The sequence below is a fragment of the Prionailurus bengalensis genome, chromosome A3, assembly GCF_016509475.1.
Source record: "Prionailurus bengalensis isolate Pbe53 chromosome A3, Fcat_Pben_1.1_paternal_pri, whole genome shotgun sequence".
Lineage (NCBI taxonomy): Eukaryota > Metazoa > Chordata > Mammalia > Carnivora > Felidae > Prionailurus > Prionailurus bengalensis.
The window spans coordinates 17,792,388-17,811,649 of NC_057354.1; the positions used below are offsets into that span (position 1 = coordinate 17,792,388).

Sequence of the window (19,262 nt, forward strand, 5' to 3'; positions counted from 1 at the left end):
AAGATTAGGTGAAATGAGCACATCTTAGAGAAATATAAAAACTGACTAAAGAAAAAATAGAAAATCTAAACAGTCCTGAAAAATCTGAAATTAAAGAATTTGCTTGATAATCAGTAGCTAATATCCCCACAAAGAAAATGTCAGGTTCAAATGGTTTAATAAGCAAGCTTTACCAAACATCAAAGGAATAGGAAATTCTAATCTTAAATAAAATCTTACAGAGAAGAGGAATATCGGAAACTTCCCCTGATTGATTTTACATGGCAAATATAAATTTTGTGCCCATAGATAAGATCAACATGAGACAGGAAATTATAGCTTAATTCTGTCACAAACATTCAGAAACCAAAAATTTATTAGCAAAAACTCGTTAGAGCCAACCATATACAAAATAACTTGATGACTAAGGTGAGTTCATTTTTCAGAATGGTAGCTTACTATTCTGAAATGGTAATTTATATCATGTGAATAAAATATTTAAATTAATATGAGAGTTTACCACTATTTCTATAAATAAGAAACATTACAACGTGAAGAACAGGTTGTATTCTGACTGGAATCCTTATGTACTGTAAGTGAATTGCTAAAACCACTTTGGAAAACAAAAATCACATGGCAAGATCTAACAAAGCTAAAGATATGCATAACCAGCAGTTCTACTCTTGGGAACAAATTAACAGAAATGAGAGCATAAGTACACAAAAAGACTTACTCAAAAACGTTCTTGGCAGCCATATCCCCTCAAACTGGAAGCTATTTAAATATCTACCAACATTAGGATGCATAAATTGTAGTCTGTTTACAAAATGTAAATCTATACAGCAAAGAGAATGAATAAACTATAACCATGCTCAACACAGATGCATCTTAAAAGCAGAATATGAGAAAAAAAAAGTTAGAAAAGAATACATTCTGTATGGTTCCATGAGTGTTAAAAGATACAAAACTGGTTTACAGTAAAAGAGGTCAGCATAGTGGTTACCTTTAAATGGGGCAGTCACTGGTTGGGGGATAGCTCTCATGTCATCGTAATGTTTGGATTCTTAGCCTGGGTGCCAGCTACATGTATGTGCTCTTTGAAAATTAATAAAGCTGTACTCTTTGGACTTGTGCACATTTCTGTATATTACACTTGAATAAAAATCTCCTAAAAATCAATTATATTTCTATACCCCAGCTGCAAACAGAAAAAATATTTTTTAAATGATAAATATAATGAAAAAATACCTGTTTCAGATCAAGCATTCATACGCTCTCCTTATGAAGAAAATTATAGCATTTCATTGAAAGTCATTGAACATGACCTAAATAAATATATTATTGGATAAAAAGACTATGTTTAAGATGTTAGTTTTTCCCAAGCTAATCTATAGATCCAGGGACAATTAAAATGAAAATCCTAATGCAGCTTGACAAGTGGATTGTCAAGTACATTGTCTGATATATAGATATGTGGATATATATATATATATATATATATATGTATATGGTGTGTGTGTGTGAGAGAGAGAGAGAGAGAGACAGAGAGAGACAGAGAGAAGAGAATAGGGTGTCCAAAGAAGTAAATTGCCCTCCTGATAATGAAGATATTCTATAAGTTACAAAAATGAAGAAAGTGTGATATTAATACAGAGATAGATAAATGGTAAAAAGGAGTGAAAGTCCGTAGATGGGGACATACACATAGGGAACTGGTTTCTAAATTCGTAGCGAACAATCCAATATATAGCAGTGAGATAATTGATTATCCACGTAGAAAAATTGATCTGGATACTATCTCTCACCATGCAGAGAATCAATTTCTGATGAATTAAGGATTCACATATCAAAAGGAAACTTTCACATTTTAAGAAAAATGTGCAGAAAAATATGACTGTGGGTTAGGAAATGATTTCCTAAATATTATGCAAATAGTAATGTTGATAAATTCAAATATACTAAAACCTTGAATTTTTGTTCCCGAAAAGCAGCCCAAATGAATTTAAAAGATGAGCCACGCACCAGGAGAAAATATTTGCAACATACAAAGCCAACTACAAATGAGCCTCTGAAATAATATAATGGATCTCAGTGAATTAATACAATTAAGGCATTTACAAAGAAAAGAAAGAGTGAACAAAGAGAAGACATTTTATAAATTGGGAATGACCACGAAGAATTGATAAAGCACTCAATTCTGTTAACATCATGAAAATACGTATTGAAAGTACCATGTGATACGATTACACATCCTACATATAAAAAAAATTCAAAAGTCTGACATTGTCAAACCTGAGCAGGGACGTGGAGCAGGAGTGATAGAGATGCTGGTACACCGGCTGGAGGGAGGTGGAAGTTGGTAAAAGCACTTTCCATATGATTTGGCATTTTATTATCAAACTAAAGATGGATAGATATCTCCTCCATCCTAGCAAGTTCATCCTGAGCTGGCTGACCTAGACAGACTCTCATTCACATATGTCATGGACCATGCAATGAGTATTTTTAGCAAATATGTATGTAAAACCTACAAATTGGAAATGACCCAATGGCCCATCAGTAGTAAAATGAATAAATTGTGGTATTTACACTCCGTGGGATATTATATGGTGGTGAAAACGAACAGACAATAGCTATAAATATCAAAATGGGTGAATTGCCAACACATTATTGAGAGAAAAATGCAGATTACAGTGAAAAGGGCATTTTCATCATGATGACTTCATTGGCATAAAGGTAAAAATCATCATTTTGCTTATTTATGTAGGTAAACAGTTGAAAGATTAGCACAAAATTTACAATACTGTTTGCTTCTAGGAGTATAAAAGTATCAATTAGGGAAGGAAGGCAAAGAAGACTTCAGAAGCACTGATAATGTTCTGTTTCTTAAACTTTGGTTATGAGTGTCCTTTTTACTATTCTTAAAAAAAAAATTATGTATATGGTGTATGTCCTGGCACCTGGAAATTTAAAAGAAATGGCAGTAATGAAAGAATCTTCTCACAGATCTCTCAAGTAAAAGAAATCAATACTAAAATTACAAAATACCCAGAAAATGACAATGAAAACAGTGCACATCAGAACTGATAGGATACAGCTAATGTGGTACACTCATGGGCTTACTTTGTACTCTTTGATGTTTTGTTGTTTTTTCAAGCCCAGTATATACTGTTTCATGTTTAATGTGTGTAAAAATTAAGGAGCTAACTCAAGAGATTAGAATTTTTCAACAAAATAAGCCAAAGGAAATAGAATAAAGAAAATAAAGTATCCAGAAATTAATAAAACAGGAAAAATAAATGGTTTCTTCAAGAGCCTAAGGAGTAATTGGGGCAGTGATTGAGCTTGTTCCTAGAAAACACTGAAGAATCAATGGAGGATGCAAGAAAAACACCATAGCAACAGCAACAATAACACAACAGCAAAATTAAAAGAATTGGATGGGGGTGCCCGGGTGGCTTGGTTGGTTGAGCATCCACCACTTGATCTTCATCACAATTTCACAGTTTGGGAGATCGAGCCCCATGTTGCACTCTGCACTGACAGCATAGAGCCTGCTTAGGATTCTCTCTTCCTGTCTCTCTGCTCCTCCCCCACTCACGCATGCATGCACTCTCAAAATAACTAAAACTTAAAAAAAAAAAAAAAGGGATAGATCTGAGTATCCTGACATATCCAGAATGAACCATAGGATGCACTGGTAATGAAAAAAAATCAAAATGCTGAATTATGTGTACAGTCATTTCCATTTGGGTTAAAAAATATGTGAAAATAGTTTCTCAGTTATATGTCATTAAATTAGACATATGCCATCATATGACCTGTAACCCAAGTATGTATTTATCCTAGAGAAATGAAAAGTTATGTTGACACAAAAACATGTACATGGAAGTTTTTATCAGCTCTATTTGTAATTACCAAAAACCGATAACATCAACAGATTAATGGATAAACGAAATGTGACACACCCCCATTGGAATATTGCTCAGCAATAACATGGAACAAACTATTAATACAGTGGACGGGGAGTAAATCTGAAAGGCATTATGCTGACTGAAGAAGACAATCTCAGAGGGTTACAGTCATACAATCATATTGTATGATTCCAGTTATGTGGTATTCCTGAAAAGACAACACTATGGTGATAGAGAAGAGACTAGTGGTTGCCAGGGGTTAAGAATGGGGGAGAGGATGGTAGAGACATCGAAACTATGAAGGGATGGTGTAAGTGAGTTTTGGGAGGGTGGTGAAAACTATTCTGGATCCTGATAGTGGTAGCAGATACACAAGATTGATATATCTATCTCAAAATTTATAGATCTGTAACCCACCAAAATAAACATTTTTGTATGATAATTTAAAGTGGTTACATGTATACATTTAGAGGCCTATGTACAGAATATCTCTGGAAGGTTGCACCCCCAGTGCTGAGACTAATCACTTCCTGGGAGAGAAACAGGACAGATGGCTCAGCTCAGGGAGAAGGGAGGAATAGAGCCTTTTCCTGTTTGCTCTTTGTACCTTCTAAAGTTTGTTTCATGTTCATGCATGATACTCAAACTTTGAATGGTCATGTAAATACCGTACAAAATTAAATTTTGTTCCAAATGGAAGACTGGAAGTTACTATGGAAAATGGAGGTGATTTTCTGTTATTGGTAGGACCTTGCCAAAGATTGAGAAAACAAGGGTCAGATCTGTGAAGGCACTAGGTAGACCTTGCTGAGACATTGGTCTCTAAAAATAAGCTCTATACCAGTGTCTGACCATTTTTGGTCTGACCACCAAAATCACAGCAGTAATCATCAAGTTAGAATTATCCAATCCTGATCTCCAAATATATTTTTGTAGTCCCCTGTTAAGGAACATAACTGGAATAATGGTTTCAGATTCTCAACTGAGAACTAACACATTTCACTCTTCAACTTTTAGACCATAATTATCATGTCAACAAAACTACGAACAATGAGCTGTCTATACAAAGAAATTGGTGAAAACCTTTAGTCCTCTCTGAATAAGACAAAAGTCTCTGTCCTGGTACCATTCAAACTTCTCTTGCCCTTCAGTGTTTAAGTCTGGCTTCCCATAGACTTGTTCCTGTTCTTGCCTCATGCTGGTCTCTGCTAGGATGATTCTGCTGTATCAAGACCTTTCTTATTATTTGTGGAGCGGGCAAGATCTTTATTAATGCTTTTGCTCAAGAATTATTTTAAATTCTGAATTTTTATCAGTGCTCCAGCTGAGGAATGGAAATGAATAGAGTAAAATGGCTTTCCCATGTGCCTGCAAGACCCACAGCTTTGTGACTTGCATTTGGAGGGATTTGTCTTCATTCTCTTGCCAGCTGCCCCTAGGTTCTGCCCCTTTGTCTTGATTTCTTGTCAAGGACCCTTTGTCTTGATTTCTTGCCAAGGAGATCATGGGGAAGGTTGTTGTACTTCATCCTTTTGGACTGGAAAAATAGCTTGCTTTTTGTGGATCTTTGCTCCTGTGTGTTCAACATAGCACTTCTTGCATAACCAGTAAGCACCTTCCCTCCTACTGTGTATGTCTCTTTGCTCTAAGTTCTTGTTTTTGTTTTGTTTTGTTTTGTTGTTAACACTTTATGGGTGTGAATTCATGCATGTGGAAGCTAAAACTTCAGGTGAATTTTAAACTCAACAAAGTCTTGGGAATACATTTTAAGAGAAATGACCCAGATTACTCAAGAAGAATTTAGGCTACAAACTACCATTCTAAGTAGGGAAGGACCCCAGGAATGCACCATCCTGCAGACTTCTGGCACCGTTATGGTCATATGAACCACGTAAAGGGATGAGTACTGGAAACAATGTGGTCCTACGCTTATGTAAGGAATGGTGTTCTTCCACACAGCACATGCCACATATGCCTTTAAGGTCCTTGTCTCTTGTGCATAGAAACAGACAACCTCCCTCCTCGTTTCTTCTCTGTGCCCAGCACTTTCCTGTGTGTGTTCACATTCTTAAATTCTTTTTTTTAAGGGCAACCCTGATTTATAGATGTGGCTCAGAAAATGTGGTAACATGTCCTGCTACAGATGGAGGGCCCTAGGACTGCTGTGTCAAGGTTAAAACTACCAAAACCCTTCCCCACCCAGAAAGGAGTAGTCGGAAGCCACAGTGGGGACAGTATTGGTTATCCTTGAAGAGCCAATCGTAAATGGATGCTCAACACATTTGCTAAATAAATGAGAGCTGATAGTATTTTCCAGTCCCTCTGGTTAATGAAATAGTAGGACAGCCTCATTTTATAGAGAGAGGAACTAAGTTTCAGAGTGATTCACCTTCAGCAATATAATTAGAGTCAGATTGTTTTTTTAAAATATCCTGAACTATTTGGCGGAGTAAGATACAGTGAGTATAAATAAAGGTCTGTTCCGTATTGGGCACTGAGAAATGAATTTGTGTTACACCTTACACCAGAAGGCAGTTTGACTAGAAACATATATTAAGGCAAAGGATGTTAGGATAACATGTGAGAGGAAACAAGGTGAACATACAGTAGCCTGTGTCTGGCCCAAAAGCCAGGTCTGTTAAGTCAAAATGGGCTTAGGGGACCCATAACAGGAACAGTAACAGCTCGCTTGTTTAGATCACAGACCCTGGAGACAAATGTCTAGCTTCTAATTCCAGCTCTGCCACTTACTTGCTGTGGAACCATGGTCAGGTTGCTTAACTTCTCTGTCCCTTAGTGCACTCAACTGTTTTATAATAGGGACGTTCAAAGTACTTATGTTGGTAAGGTTGCATTGAGGATTAAATGAGTTAATATTTTAAATCACTTAGAATACCTCCCAGTGCATAGTAAAGGCAGTTTAAGTGCTTGTTAATAAAACTTATAAAGCATCTTTGTGTTCCTTCACAGAGACTTTATGGGGAATACTTGTATGCCATTTTACAGATTGGGAAATTCAGCACAGTGTGGTCATGTGACCAACCCTCCCTCAAACTGCTGGGATGCAAACCCAGGAGGCTTGGCATGAAGCCGGGATCCACCCCCATTCCTGGCTATGTCTACAAGAATCTTTCTTTAGAACCCACGCCTGGAATACCCTTCCCTTTGCTTGGCAGACACTCAAACAAAATAAGCAAAAAGGGTATTTTGATGTTCCACCTTAGTCTTGTATTTTGACATACCTTAAAGCCAAAATTAAAAAGGAAACCAAAAGATAATACACACACACACACACACGCACACACACAAGGGTAATTACTGATTTTATTAAAAACATCTATCACAGAACCACATAACCATTGTTATTTTGGGCCTGGGAATACAATGCACGCTATTAAGCCATGTGATGATTAAAGATAAAAGCGTGATTAAATATGTTAATGAAAGTGCCAGGCTGTATCAAGATGCACGTCCCACGTTGGCCTCGGAGAGGTTGGGCTATCTTTTTGATCCCTGTGTGAACTTTCTCTTCATGTGGGTTTTTTTAGAGGATTAGTTATTTTATGCTAAAAAAAAAAAAATCCTCTGGGTAATGAAATTCTATCTGAACACTGGGGCCTGGCTGACTACCCTGGCCTCCTGCCCCCTGGCTGCTCTGACAGCTCATTTTCATTCTTTTCTTAGTGGAATTGGATTCTCCTACCAATTTCCTCTACTCTCAGGTCTGGAGGGAAGAGGACAAGAGGCAGCCAGGAGGGGACTAATATTTGTCTTGTCCAGGCATTGCATTGGTCACTTCCTGTATTGAGACACAGTTCTAATTTAGCTTATCTGTATCCTTATCGCTATCTTGTTTTAACAGAGCTTGGGGATGTTAAATAATTTGGTGTGGTAATCATTAGTGGACTTCTCAAATACTTTTTGTTCTCCTTCTGGATATATGACATGATTACCCTTCTCTGCCATCTTGGATTAGGTGTATTTATGTGAGTGTAAGTGACACGTATCTCATTTTGCTGGAAGCTTAAAGAGTTCACCATGTGCTCTTTCTCTGTCACCCACTTCATTGGTTTGGACCCACGTATAATTAGGATGAGCAGAGCTTACTTCTAACCCTGCTCATGAATATATACCGGGAATGAGAAATAAATATTTGTTGTTTTCATGCCACTAAGATTTGGGACTTGTTTTTACTACAACATAGCTTGGCCTGGGCCTAATTAATACACCCCAGTGTCTCAAGGTCTCACAACTTGGGTGGATCTGGGAGCTAGGATTTGAATGCAGTCTGTCTTCTTTCCTGTTTTTACTTAATTATTTTTTAACGTTTATTCATTTTGAGAGAGAGAGAGAGCATGAGTGGGGAAGGGACAGAGAGAGAGGGAGACACAGAACTTGAAGTGGGCTCCACACTCAGCACTGTCAACACAGAGCCCCACACGGGGCTCAAACTCACGAACCACGAGATCATGACCTGAACCAGAGTTGGACACTCAACTGACTGAGCCACCCAGGTGCTCCCTGGTCTGTCTTCTTTCAAAGACGTTTTTCTTTCTACTGCCCCAAACTCCTTTGACAGTTGTCAAAGCAGAGCTTGATGCGGAGCTCAAACCCACAAGCTGTGAGATCGGGACCTGAGCCGAAATCCAGTGTTTAACCAGCTGAGCCACCTAGGCACCCCTGCCCCAAACTCTTTTAATGAGGCACAGCCCAATCCTAGGATCGAGGAAGACAGTATCCCATACTACCCTCACCATAGGAAGTACAAGGAAGAGGCACACACATAGCCCCTGGTTAGAATCCTTCCACAGACCCACTGAGGATCCCAGCAAAGGAAAATATAGGACTCAGAACCTCAAGGTCAGGTTAAAATGTTTTGACTTGTTTTGTAACCTTACACTAAAATCATCTAATTTCAGTTTTCCACATATATATTGGGAATGATACCACCAAAGCATTAATATCCATGGCCTCTTTGAAGTCTGATACTAAAAGAGATCCTTGTTTTTTCTCAAGTCAGAGATTTCACAAGATACTGTACAATGTTTACTGCTTTGAGTAGTAAAACATTCCAGAAGTACCTGGAATTGAGTGGCAATAATCTGGGTCTTGGACAAAGAGTATAGGAAGGAAAAGAAGGTTAGGAGGAAAGGACTCTGAGAATAGATTCAATTGAAGGCATCGGTGTCTCCATAAGGAATTAAGTCAATAAAGAAAGCCCAAAATATTAGCTGAGATTATATATGATTAATGGGTCTGTGGGGCTATCTGTTTGCAAAATAGTGTGGATGGACAATAAGGCTTCCAGATGTGTTTCACAAACCAGTGGACTCATTTTTTAAAATTGCAAAACATTACCAGTAAAATATTTCTGAGCACATTTTCTCATACATGCATATACTTACCAATCATGTACATGTACATTACTAGAGTAGCTTATTATGTACATTATATATACTTTGTACATTAAACACATATCGAAGGGGAGATTTTAAAGGGATGAATAAACAGAAATGCATGATGTAATATGATCTTTCCACACCCTCCAACAGATGGTTGAGCATAGGTTGTGATATAGTGACCCACTACTGAGTCAGTAGCTTTGTATCTTTCAGCCTGGAAGTGACTTTGTTGCTACCAGTTACAGAACCCATGGGGAAGGAACATAGGGAAGCTTTTCAGTTGCTTATTTTGACTCAACCTTTCATTGAGCTGAATGTTTCACAAAGGACAGTGAACAAAGTAAAATATTCTTTAATCACATTTCAATGGAAAACAGTCAAAGGGCAAATATAACTCATATTCTTTTCTCTTTCCAATGTCACACAGGGTTGTGAGCCATCTGTGTCCCTTGGAGACCAAGCAGAAAGTTGGGCACATCTTGTTGATATGCAGACAACTGTTAATTTACATATTTAAAGCAATAGTTTTCTGTTGCTCAAATGAAACCCAGTCTCCACATAGGACCCTAAAAATCTGTCATCTCAGTAAATAACTAAAGAGTCGAGTGTCACATTGCTGTTTAAAATAATAAAGTAATGAACTCGACTAAACATATTTTTGAAACTTGAGAATCCCTTGATACAGACCAGCAGTATGCTTGGCGACCCAGTTGTTTGGATGTAAAATAAGGAGACAGGAAGAGAGGAATCACCTTCAGTAGGAACTTGAAGGTGACTTCCTTGATGGGGGAGAGGGGCAGTTGGTATTTGAATTTCATGAGATAGTATATTGCAAATACTCCCTGCCCAGCTTTCAGAATGTAGGACATGTTGAATGCATACTGTTTGAATCCATACATTTCAGAGACATGTCTGCATAATTTATTCCTGATGACTTGGAGAGTCTAGTAAAGTATTTGGAGGTTCAAAGCTAGACTTACAATAAAAAAAAAAATTAAAAACTCAATAAATTTGAAGGCAAAAAGGAAGAAAAAAGCATAGAAAAAGCAAGACAACATATGATAGTAAAATAATTTTTAATTGAACAGTATTCTCAACAAATGTAAATGGACTAAACTCTCTAGTTTAAACATAAAATTGTTTTATTTTATTAGAATACAAAATCCAAATTATATAATTTTCAAAGAGACACACCTAAAAGATAAGGATACAGAGAGATTTAAAGTCAAATATGGGGAAAATATATCAGAGAAACAGTAATAGGAAAAATCTGGTTAAACCATATTAAAGAGATAAAATAGACTTAAAGTAAAATAATAAATTAGTACTGTATTAAAAAGAGAATTTGATGTACGTCTCAATTATGAAAGATACGTTTATTCTCTGAGTTCCAATGACTCTAAATTTCTATGCACCTAATAACATGATCTCAAAATGTGTAAAGTCAAATTTGACAAAAATACAAAGAGAAAATTTCAGATATATTAATGGGAGATATTTACCATTCATTCATTCATTCATTCAACAAATGTTTGCTGAGCATCTATTTTATTTCAGGATTCCTTCTAACTGCTGAGAATGAATATGTCTAAATTTCTGCTTTTTATGAAGTACACATTCTCCTGGATGGAAAGATAATAAATATATTTAATATGTCAGCAGTTGATAAGTATTATAAGAAGAAAGTAAATGAGAGGGGACAGAAATAAGGGGACAGAAGATGGCAGAATAAGGGGGTTGTTGTATACATGGTGATGAAAATAGAACTTTTTCATAAGATAACCAGAATGAAGTGAGGGAGAAAGGGAGGTACCTAGATTGGATAAAAGCATTTCAAGTAGGGGAATCTACAAGTATAAAGGCTCTGAGGAGGAGTTCTTGAACTGTTCTAAGAACAACAAAGATGCTAGTGTGAACAGAGTGCATGAAAGAGCTCCTGGAGATGGTATCAGATGCACATCCTTCTATAACTGATAGACCAAGCAGGCAAATAATAAAGAAATAAAAGATTTGTGTGACGTAATAAGACTGATCCAATTGAAAAATATAAAATGTTCATCTAAAAATTAGAGAATATACCTTCTTCTCTAGAACACATAATACAGTTATAAAAATTGATAATCAGCCAATAAAACAACAAAATCTTTGAGTCAGTATCACACAAATTATATCATCTGATCACAGTGAAATTAAGCTAGTAGTAAAAAAAAAACAAAAATAAAAATTACATTTCTAAAAATCTCTACATTTGGAAATTTAAAAGCATTCCTACAGAATATATAGGTCAATGAAGATATAATAAAGGAAATTATGTAAACTACTTAGAATTAAAAGATAATGAAAATAATACAAATAAAACTTGTGGAATTTGGCTAAACTCATATTGAGGGAAATTTATAGCTTTGAAGTGTGTATAATAATAAATAATATCCAAAAATTTAATGACTTAAGCATCCATCTTAAAAGGGTAAGAAAAGGGCAATATATTAAAACTAAATCTAATAGAAAGTAAGAAATAATAAATATTAAAACAGGTAGTAAAAAAGGAACAAAAGCTACAACAAAGTATATCAACAAAGCTAAAACTCTTTTGATGTATATAAAAAATATACCAGCTTCCATCTTTTTTCCTTCAAGAAAAAAAGTTGGCATAAACAAACAATATTAGGAATAAAAGAGGATATCCAAAACTACAGCTGATATTAAAAATAAGAAAACACTTATATGATTGGCAATATCAAACAGCCTGAAGTGGCAAGTATTGGTAACTATTTAGAAGAACAGCAACTTTTTTAAAATTTTTATTTGGGGAGGGGGTGCACATGTGTGGGAGAAGGGGTGCACATGTGTGGGGGAGGGGCAAAGAGAGAGAATCCCAAGCAGACTCTGCACAGACAGTACAAATCTTCGCAAGGTTCAGTCTCACGAACCCTGAGATCATGATGTGAGCAAGCTTAAATCAAGAGTTGGGTGCTTACCCAACTGAGCCACCTGGGCACCCTACAACAGCAACTTTTTTAACACTCCTGAGGAGAATGTCATTTGCCATTATCTATTAAATTAAAGATGTGCTATGAAACACATAGAGTCTGTAGAAGCTCTTACATATTCTCAGGAGATAAGTACGTGAACTTTCTAAGCATCTTTGTTCACAAGAGCCAAAGAGTTGGGCACTAACGTAAATGTATATGTCTGGAGAATTGATGAGTAAATTTTAGTTTCTACCCATTCATAAAATTTCATCTTCTAGAACAGTAAAAATGAGTGAACCAACACAAAGATGAGTTATCCAATATGGATGACTGTTACAAACATGATATTTGAGTGAAAAATGTAAGACAAAGAATAATACATACTCATATCCTTTTATATATACCACAAAAGCATGCAAAACCACACAGTATCTGGTTTGTGTATACATGTGTATATCTATAAAAACTGAGAATAGTGGTCACCTCCCAGAGGCAAGAGGTAGAGGGAGGGGATACAATAGATTCTATATATATTGATAATGTTCTCTTTCTTAATACATGTTGCATACATAGGGGTGAAGCTTATTTTTCTCCACATACACATTTTAAATGCTTTTTCTATAAATGATATATTTTTATTAAAATATTTGTGATGAAAAATACCATAAGTAACATTTTGTCAATAAGTGAAACTAAGTCAAAGCATATAATTTCCTTGAAAAAGAAAACTTTCAAGACTGACCCAAGAAGAAATCAAATTTAAAAACTATTCAATCAGGGGTGCGTGAGTGGCCCAGTCAGTTAAGTTTCTGACTTTGGCTTGGGTCATGATCTCACAGTTTGTGGGCTCGAGTCCTGCACTGTGCTCTGTACTGACAGCTCAGAGCCTGGAGCCTGCTTCAGATTCTGTGTCTCCCTTTCTCTCTGCCCCTCCCCTGCTCATACTCTGTGTGTCTCTCTCTCTCAAAAAAAAAAAAACTTAAAGAAAAATGAAAAATAGTAGTTTAACTCAATCATTCAAGGAAATAATATATACAATATAGTCAATACACACACACACACACAAGCTCTCCCAGAGAATGGAAATTAAAGGAACATTCCCTATTTATTTCACAAGGCTAGGATACCTTGAGAACAAATCCACACTAGGACAAAAAAAAATCAAAGGGAAATTATAATGCAGTATTAACCTGTAAATGGGACTACATTCAGTGAGGAATGTTAAAAAGTAGGTGTATAAATTGGTACAACCACTTTAAAAAATTGAAAGTATGCAGAAGGAAACAGCAAACTTTCTCTCTTAAGAACCAGGTAATAAATATTTTAAATACTATAGGTCATACTATCTTTGTCACAACTATACAACTCTGCAGTTGCAAGAAAAGTCATAGACAATACATTAAAAAAAAATGAATGTAGCTGTGCTCCAGTAAAACTTTACAAAAGCAGGTGATAGGCTGAATTTGGCTTATGGGCTATAGTTTGCAGATCCTTGGTATATATAGAAGCTACATGTATACTACCCTGTGCTCCAGAAGTTCACTTCTAGGTATATTCCCAACAGAAATACATATATATGCTCACCAAAATATTTGTAAAGGAATGCTCTTAACAGCACTATTCTTTTTTTTTTTACTGTTTATTTTATTTTGAGGCGGGGGTGGGGGGGAGAGGGAGAGGGAGAGGGAGACACAGAATTCAAAGCAGGCTCCAGGCTCTGAGCTATCAGCACAGAGCCTGACGTGGGGCTTGAACTCGTGAACTGTGAGATCCTGACCTGAGCTGAAGTCAGATGCTCAATTGGCTGAGCCACCCAGGTGCCCCATTCTTTTTTTTTTTTTTTTAATTTGTGTTTTAATACCAGTAGAGTTAACATACAGTGTTATATTAGTTTCAGGTATACAATATGGTGATTCAGCAGTTACATAGTTTATTCAGTACTCATCCAAATAAGGGTACACTTAATCCCCTTCACCTGTTTCACACTCTCCGCCCCCCCCCCCCCCCCACCACCCACCTCCCCTCTGGTACCCATCAGTTTGTTCTCTATAGTTGAGACTCTATTTCTTGTTTTTTCTTTCTTTTTTTTGTTTTGGTTCTTAAGTTTCACATATTAGTGAAATCATATGGTATTTTTTTTTTACTTATTTCACTTAGCATTATACTCTCTAGCTTCATTCATGTTGTTGCACATGACAAGATTTCATTCTTTTTTATGGCTGAATAATATTCCATTGTACATATATGCCATATTTTCTTTATCCATTCATCATTGATGGACACCTGGGCTGCTTCCATAATTTGGTTATTGTAGGTAATGCTACTATAAACATGGGATGCATGTATCCCTTTGAATTAGTATTCCTGTACTCTTTGAGTAAATTCTCAGTACTGTGATTACTGGATCATAGGGTAGTTGATATGTCATTTGCAAACATCATCTCCCATTCTGTATGTTGCCTTTTAGTTTTATTGTTTCTTTTGCTGTGCAGAAAGCTTTTTATTTTGGTGTAGTCCCAATAGTTTATTTTTGCTTTTATTTCCCTTGCCTCAGTAGACATATCTAGAAAAATGGTTACTGGGGCGCCTGGGTGGCGCAGTCGGTTAAGCGTCCGACTTCAGCCAGGTCACGATCTCGCGGTCCGTGAGTTCGAGCCCCGCATCGGGCTCTGGGCTGATGGCTCAGAGCCTGGAGCCTGTTTCTGATTCTGTGTTTCTCTCTCTCTCTGCCCCTCCCCCGTTCATGCTCTGTCTCTCTCTGCCCCAAAAATAAATAAACGTTGAAAAAAAAATTTAAAAAAAAATGGTTACAGCTACTGTCTGAGAAATTCCTGCCTGTGTTCTCTTCTGGAATTTTTATGGTTTCAGGTCTCACATTTAGGTCTTTAATCCACTTTAAGTTTTATTTATTTTTTGCGTATAGTATAAGAAACTGGTCTGGTTATGGGGCGCCTGGGTGACTCGGTTGGACATCTGACTTTAGCTCAGGACATGATCTCATGGCTAGTGAGTTCAAGCGCCACACACAGCTCTGCGCTGACAGCTCAGAGCCTAGAGCCTGCTTCGGATTCTGTGTCTCTTTCTCTGCCCCTCCCCCACTCATACTCGGTCTCTCTCAGAAGTAAACATTTTTTTTTAATTTTAAAAAGGAAAAAGAAAGTGGCCCAGTTTCATTCTTTTGCACATTGTTGTCCAGTGTTCCCAACACCATTTATCGAAGTCTTTTTTCCCATTGCATATTCTTTCCTCCTTTGTCAAAGATTAATTTACCACCTAACTGTGGGATTTTATCTGGGTTTTTATTCTGCTCCATTGACATATGTCTATTTTTGTGCCAGTACTATATAGTGTTGATTCTTATAGCTTTGTAATACAACTTGAATCTGAAATTGTGATGCCTCCAGCTTTGCTCTTTTTTTTTTTTTTAAGATTGTTTGGCTGTCTGAGGTCTTTTATGGATCCGTGCTAGTTTTAGTATTGTTTGTTATAGTGCTGTGAAAACTGTTGTTGTTTTGACAGGGATTGCATTAAATGTGTAGATTGCCTTGAGTAGTACGGACGTTTTAATAATATTTGTTCTTCCAATCCATGAGCAGGAAATATCTTTCTATTTCTGTCATCTTCAATTTCTGTCATCAGTGTTTTATAGTTTCAGAGTACAGGTCTCAGGTCTTTTACCTCCTTGGTTAAGTTTATTCCTAGGTATTTTATTATTTTTGGTGCAATTGTAAGTGGGGTTGTTTTCTTTTAAGTTTATTTACTTTGAGAGAGAACGTGCACATGAGCAAGGGAGGGGCAGAGAGAGGAGGAGAGAGAGAAAATCCAAGCAGGCTCCACCACGTCAGTGCAGAGCCCAATGTGGGGCTCGAACTCATGAACTGTGACCTGAGCCAAAATCCTGACCTGAGCCAAAATCAAGATCAGATGCTTCACCATCTGAGCCAGCCAGGTGGTGCCCCAGTGGAGTTGCTTTCTTAATTTTTCTTTCTGCTGCTTCTTTATTAGTATTTAGAAATACAAAAGTACATTGTACATTGATTTTGTATCCTGTGACCTTAGTGAATTCATTTATTAGTTCTAATAGTTTTTTGGTGACGTCTTTAGGCTTTTCTATATACTGTATCATGTTACCTTCCTATAGCTTAAGGTTTTTTTTTTTATTTCTTGCCAACTTGGATGACTATTGTTTTTTCTTGTCTGATTACTGTGGCTAGGATTTCTAGTGCTATGGTGAATAAAAGTGGTGACAGTGGACATCTTGTCTTGTTCCTGATCTTAGGGGAAAAATTCTGTTTTTTCACCATTGTATATGATGTTAGCATAACAACACTATTTGTATAGCTAACTACTTGGAAAAACACAGTGCCTGTCAGCAATAGAATGAGTAAATTGTAGAATAGTCATACAGTAAAATATTATATAGCAATGAGAACAAATGAAATGATGTTACATGTACACACTATGGTAGAGTCTCACAAATGTAAGGATGAAAAAAATAGACACACAAGTACATATTTATGATCCAGTCCATATAAAAGTTCAAAGACAAACACTGTCTAATATATTACCATTTAGGATATTGGATATCCTTGGGCGGGGGGATAAGTGATTGGGAGGGAGCATAGTGGGGCTTCCAAAGTGCTAGCAATGTTTTGGTTTGTAAGTGTTGGTGTTGATTACATGGAAACACTTGTTTGGTAGAAATTTACCAAGAGGCTTATTTTTTTAATGTATTTTCCTGCGTGTATATATCAGTTAAAAGTTTAAATTTAAAAGTAAGAAAGAGTATATAGGTGAAATCAAAGTTAGATTCATTGAGAAAATGTCAGGACTATCTCACATTGGGAAATATGTTAATGTAATTACCACATTAATCAACCCAAATAGAAGACTCAAAGCTGAATAGATGCATTAAGTCATTTGCTAGAATTAAAAACCCACTGATAATAAACTAAAAAAAAATCTCATAAATCTGTGAATAGAAATTAACTTTCTTAATCTGATAAGGGGCATCTCCAAAAATCAGACAACAAGCATCAGAATAAATGGTGAAATTTATAAATGTTACCTTTAATACCAGGAAAAACTGAGGAACAAATGCACCAATGCTGTTTCTATTTAGCATGGTGTTAGAGGCAGCCAGTATGGTCAGGGAATTCTTTTTAAAGAAAAAAAGTATAATTACTGGAAAGGAAGGGGAAAAAAAAATGGCCACTCGCATGTACCATGATTGTCTAGAGAGAATAAATATTACAGTATAAATTCACAGGTCTGTAATTGTAGCAAATTATAAATAATAAAGTGTTACATCAATGTTGTTAGATATCAGACCAGTATAAAAGTCATTTACTAAAATGATAGAAGCTGCAAAAGGAGACATAGGTAATACCATTAGTATAGGGTGGGTTTTTTTTTAACAATAATATAGTTTTAATTTTTTTAATGTTTATTCATTTTTTTAACGTTTTTATTTTTGAGAAACAGGGAGAGAGAGAGAGTGAGAGCACATGCACGCATGGGGGAGCGGCATAGAGAGGGAGGGAGACCCAGAATCTGAAGCAGGCTCCAGGCTCTGAGCTGTCAGCATGGAGCCTGACACGGGGCTCGAACTCCTGAATCGCGAGATCATGACCTGAGCCGAAGTGGGACACTTAACCGACTGAGCCACCCAGGCGCCCCAATGTTTATTCATTTTTAAGAGAGAGAGCATGAGTGAGAGAGGGGCAGAAAGGGGAGGGAGGACAGAAGATTGGAAGTGGGCTCTAAGCTGACAGCGCAAGCACGATGCGGGGCTCTACCTCTGGAACCAGGAGATCATGACCTGAGCTAAAGTCAGTCAGTCATCTGACTGAGCCACCTGGGTGCCCCAATCATATAGTCTTTAAGCCTGCGTGCTCTGGAATTCTTAGATGCATACGTGTAGAAAGGAAACCTGAGTGGCTGCGTGGAGTGTCTAAGGTGCCAGGATTTGGGGGTGTATATTGTATTTCAACTTACACTGCTCCACGTGTGGTAAATCCTTCATTCTACAATTCCTTTGGGAGCTGAGCTCCTCCTTCCTTACTGGAGCACTGTGACTGACAGCCAAGCTGAAAGAGGCTCAGCCCCTATTTATCAGAAGACCCTTTGTGAATGGTCTCCATGTCTCCTGAGAGCTGCCAGGGAATGGTTTTCTTCTCCCATGGTGCATGCAAGGATGTGCAAAATGAGGAGAGAAGGCGTAGGCTCCGTGCTTCCCCTTGCCTGTTCCTGCTTGTCCTTTCAGGAGCTGAGTCTCTGCCCTGAAACAGGAAATCAGAATGTGCAGATGCCAAAGGCATGGCCCTGTGACCTAGCAAACGGAGGCAATAGGTCTCGGTTCCCTGTGAAAGTGCTAGACCTGCTACAAACTTACCCAATGACATAGAACAACTTGAACCAAGAAAACAGGACGTGGAGAATGTAGCATTTACTTATATTTTCTGATTATCTTTTGCTTTTGAATTTGGATAGATCACGTTGCTGAGTGTCACTGCCCTCATCTCCAAGAGAGTAAGTTCACCCTTTGATCTTTAAAGATCTTTCCTGCTCTGACAGTTTATGAATCTAACACTCAGGATCCTCAGAATCCCTTGGGGAAGACAGGAGATGGACAGAAATATTTAGAGTGTTAGTTAGGATGACAAAGCCAGGTATCCATTGAGAGGTCCGACACTCTTGGGAGATCAGAAGAGGAAGATCCACTCCTGTCTGAGGAAACAGGAGGTTTGTAGGAAGAGACGATACTACATTTAACCTATTTTTTTTTCTATTTTCTAATTTTTCTAATTAGAGAAGCAATTCTTGCTCGTTATAGGAAATTTAGAAATCACAGAAGGTTGAAAGCAAGGAAAAACATTTATTCCACATATCCATCCTGCCAGCCAGCCAGCCAGCCATCCAACGATTTGACTACCTATTATGTGCAGACTGTCTTTCTAGGCACCGGAGAGATCGCAGAAAAACAAATACGCAAA

The 19,262-nt window shown here is 37.1% G+C and overlaps 1 protein-coding gene across 14 annotated transcripts in view; it reads left to right on the top strand.

The window, feature by feature from the left end:
• PTPRT (protein tyrosine phosphatase receptor type T) overlaps positions 1 to 19,262 on the top strand; it is a 1,072,026-nt gene that overhangs the window by 616,804 nt on the left and 435,960 nt on the right. The window lies entirely within an intron of this gene.